General features: G+C 36.6%; 1 non-coding gene across 1 annotated transcript; it reads right to left on the reverse strand.

Annotated features, from left to right (window-relative positions):
• Positions 1 to 4,562: 4,562 nt before the first annotated feature.
• LOC123778130 (U6 spliceosomal RNA) lies at positions 4,563 to 4,669 on the reverse strand. The gene has a single exon (XR_006775800.2). It is a non-coding gene; the product is annotated as a U6 spliceosomal RNA (small nuclear RNA).
• Positions 4,670 to 4,902: the final 233 nt, after the last annotated feature.

Here is a 4,902-nt window from a genome sequence, read left to right on the forward strand (position 1 = left end):
ATGCAGATGTCTACAGGGAGAAAGTCCTAGGCAAAGGGAAGGACATGAGCAATGACATGAACGCAGAAGTGCACTTGGCTTTGGTATGTTCAAAAAGTGGCAAGTGGTCAGTGTGGCTGAAGATTAATAATGAATATGTGTGCATGTGAAGGAAAAGAAATTTTTAAAGAAAGAGAAGGAAGATAGATTTTTAGGGTTTTGTAAGCCATGGTAAAAATGCATTACCACTGTGTGGGAAAAAAAATAAGATTTGCCAGTACTGGTCTGGGTTGTCTGAAGAAACGGAACCAAGATAATATATATTATTATTTTAGGGATATAATGTAATATGTATAATATGCATTATGTATAATATATATGAAGGAATTTATTGTAGAAATAGGCTCGTGTGATTATGGAGACCAAGAAGTCCCATGATCTGCTGTCTCTGAGCTGGAGAACCTGGGCAGCCAGTGGTATAAGTCAGGTGAATCTGAGGGTCCAAGAACCAGGAGCACACATATCAAGGACAGGAGAAGAGGGCTGTCCCAGCTCAAACAAAGACAGTGTAGTTACCTTTTCCTCTGTCCTTTTACTCTACTCAGGACCATCATCATCAGATATGCCCATTTGCTTTAGGGAAGATGATCTTTCACCATTCAAGTCAAATGCTAATCTCTTCTGGAAACACCCTCACAGACATACTTGGAAATAATGTTTTGTCAATTCTCTGGACATCCTTTAGGCTAGCCATGTTATACATAGAATTAACTGTCACACTTGTCAAAGTGGTATAATTTCTAGAAAAATACAAATTTAGTATATGGGACTTCACAGAGCAACAGCATCATTACATATCATTTTCTGAAAACATTATAATCAGCAACTGCTATTTAATAATTTAATGTTATGGAAATATATTCTGAAATCAAATTCCCTCATTCTAAATCACTGTCTGTTTGGCTTTAATCATTTATTTAAAATCTCTATACCTCAGTTTCCAAATCTATAGCGTAGGCACTAGAACATAAGAGCAATCTCATGTATGCATATGCATACCAAACAAAATGATAGCAGTCACATCCAAAATAATGTGTTAGAAAAGTTAGGTATATTCAGGAAATGCAAGATTAGTTAACATTCTAAAATCAATCCACATGATTTATTACATTATCAGAAAAATAAAGAAAAATCATATGGCCATCTCTATATTTGTAGGAAAAGCAATCAATGCCTATTAATTAAAAAAAAACTTATAAAACAAGGAATAGAAAGACAGAAAAAAATTTTCTTAATCTGATAAAATACAAAACACAACAACAACGTATAGCTAACACTATGGATGAGACAAGACAATTCATTATCATTACATTTAGTCAAAAGTATACTGGGGGTCCTAGACAGTTCAAAAAGGAAAGTAAAAAAAAAAGAAAAGTAGAAGTTATCAGAATCAGAAAGGGAGAAATTCAGGGGTCACTATGTTCATTTGGCATAATTGAGAAAAAGAAAATTCAGTAGATGTAATTAATAATTAAATGGAGAAAATTACAGGGTGAAAGGTCATATACAATTCCTACATAGTAACAAAACGATTAAAAATTCTTAAAAAGTTACTATTTCCTATAGCATCAGAAACACCAAATACTTAAAAGTAAATCCAACTAGCAACATGAATATGGTTTCCAGACAAAAAATAAAAAAAATAAATAAACTGTATTAAAAGAATCAGAGAAGACTTAAAAAAATAGAGGAATACACCATGTTCGTAGATCGGAAGTCTCGATACTGTCAAAATGTTGATTCTCAAAAGATTGTTTTCTACATTCACTGCACACCAACTAAAGCCATAAGAATTTTTGTGGAAATTGGCAAATGAATTCTAAATATATACATGTGGAAAGACAAAAGGACAAAATAATGAAGACAAAAATTTTAGAGGACTTGAACTCCCAGACATCATGACTTCCTATTAAGTACAAAAATTCTATTCTATTTCATTCTATATACAGTAATCTGTTTTATCACTAATGTGACAGAGCAATGCAATGGAGGAAAGGATGTTCTTTCTAATACATGACGCTGAATCAAATGGGAATCAATATGGGGAAAGTATGCATTTTGGTGCTTATCTTAAACCACATATAAAAATTCATTCCAGATTGTAGATCTAAATTTGAAAAACGAACAATAAATCTTCTGCAAAATAAAATAGAAAAAATATCTTCATGAGTTTGAGATGATATTTAGAAGGCAAAGTAAAGTGATGGTCATATTTCTTACACTCTGAAGCCAGCACAGGGCATAAGCACTGGGACAGTTTATATATGTTGTCGCTTATCTGCCAGCTCACTGACATCAGTCGACATTCAGCTCCTTCTGCTCCCACCAGACCTCCTCCATTAGCTTCTTACAGGTGTGAGTACTTGGGAGCTCCAAGTACTTGAGTAGCTCCACAGCAAATACAGTAGAAAAGTTTAGATGAAAACTTGTAGAAGAACCGCCTCTACTTACCAAAATAATAAACCAAAACAAAGAACATATTTCCAGAGGGATTTCAGAGATTGCTTCTATCAACAAGGTTTTGAAAGATATAGTGTGATGATCTTACCACATTTTCCTTCAACTTCCCTACTTGGCCTGAGCAGAAGACAGATGGGACTTAGAAGATGGTAGCGTGGTCTTATAAACTTAATCATGTGGGGAAATCTAATTGCAGCTGCTGGTCCAGATGTAGCATCATTACTGGAACAAATCAACATAGTCCTGGCATCTGACCAATGTCTCCCCCTCCCTCTCTCTCACCTCTCTCTCTCCCCCAGCCCTCCCCCGTATCCATCAGTAAAGATTATCAGAAATAATTTACTTTCCTCTGGCAGGGTCATTAATACAAAACCATATTAAATGTCCAGCCCTATGCCATAATATCGTCTACGGGGACTTAAATGGCTTCTCCATTCCACAAGGCGTCATTACGTTGATGAGCTATTACATTTACGAGATCATGTTGATTGGGCCCGATGAGCAGGAAGCAGCAGCTACTCTAGACATTTTGGTAGAATACATGCATGAGAGAGGAACAGGAAAGAAATCCCACAACAATTTGGAGACCTATCACCTCAATGGAATTTTTAGGGACAGAGTGGTCTGAGGCATATTGAGATACTCTTTTTAAAATAAAAGACTAACTGCTGCATCTGCTTTTTTCCATTGTTAAACAAAAGAAACAAAAATGCTTAGTGTGCCACTTTAGATTTTGCAGACGATAAACCTCATTTGGGCATGCTACTCTGACCAATTTATTGAGTAACTTGATAATCTGCTAGATCTGAGTTGGGCCCAGAAAAAAAATAATTCTTCAGTTTCCCTACCACTTGGATATGACCTGGCATGGTCTGATGATGCTTGACACATCTATGGCAGATTAGGATACTTTACAGAGACTTTGGCAAGACCCTATGATTAGATCACATAGTAAACATTAAAAATGTTGGATCAAAACCGTGTCATCCTCTGTACACTACTATTATCATTTTGAGAAACAGCTTCAGGCCTGCTACCAGGGTCAAGAAACAAATGAATGCTTGATCATAGACCACCAGATTATCATAAGACCTTAGCTGCCCATTATGAAGTAGGTGTCATCTGACCCTCAAACCGTAAAGTTGGGCAGCACAACAACACTTCATTGTCAAATGGTAGTGGTATGTACAAGATTGAGCTCAAGTGAGCAAGTCGCCCATCTGCCCGCAGGCCATATTCATATTGCATCGACTCCTGCTTCTCAGCCTTCTCTCATAACAATATGGAGATTTCCCTATAACCAGTGGACTAAGAAAACAATGGCCTCTTTTAGAGATGGGAGCATGCATACAAGCAGACTCTGTAGTGGCCTGGAGAATAACGATGAAGGAAAATCCTCCAGTAGACAAAGCTTTGAGCTATGCACCTGGTTGTTTGCTTTGCCTGGAAGAAGAAAGAAATGACCAGTGGTATTAATCTATACTACTTAATGGAGAGTGACTAATGATTAGATGAATGGTGGAGAACTTGAAAGGGATCTAATTGCAATATTGGTTCTGTTAATGGGCATGCATGGATTGTGAATATAGCTGCTCTTCATGTGAACACTTGCAGAGAGTAACTTCAAACAAGAGGATTTTTTTTTTAATTCTTTTTTTCTATTTTCTTTTTTTTTAATTTAAATTCAATTAGCCAAGGTTTAGTACATCATTAGTTTTTGATATAATGTTCAATGACTCATTAGTTGGATATAACACCCAGTGCTCATGATATCATGTGCCCTCTTTAATTCCCATCACCCAGTTACCTCATCCCCCCCCCCCCCACCTCCCTTCCTGCAACCTTCGGTTTGTTTCCCTGGAGTCAAGAGTCTTAATATGGTTTGTCTTTCTCTCTGATTTCTTCCCATTCAGTTTTCCCTTCCTTCCCCTATTGTCCTCTGCACTATTCCTTATGTTTCACATAGAGTGAAACCATATGATAATTGTGTTTCTCTGATTGACTTATTTCACTTAGCATAATATCCTCCAATTCTATCCATGTTGATATAAATGGTAGATATTAAAAATATGGAATGCTTCATGAATTTGCATGTCATCCTTGTTCAGGGGCCATGCTAATCTTCTCTGTATCATTCCAATTTTAGTATATAGGCTGTCAAAGCGAGTATAAATAGGAGGATTTTAACGATCATCTAGACAATATGACCCATTCTATGGAGGTCAGTCAGTCAGATTGTCCACAGACACTGCTATCCTTGTCCAATAGATCCATGAACAAAATAGCTATGATTTTAGGGATAAACTTTACATATGGGCTCAAATACCTAAACTACCACCACCAATGCAATTTTGGCTAAAGCACTGCTGAATGCCCATACTGCCACCAGTAGAACCAATGCTG

Source organism: Ursus americanus, chromosome 1 (genome assembly GCF_024610735.1).
Source record: "Ursus americanus isolate L20-20 chromosome 1, mUrsAme1.1.p, whole genome shotgun sequence".
NCBI lineage: Eukaryota > Metazoa > Chordata > Mammalia > Carnivora > Ursidae > Ursus > Ursus americanus.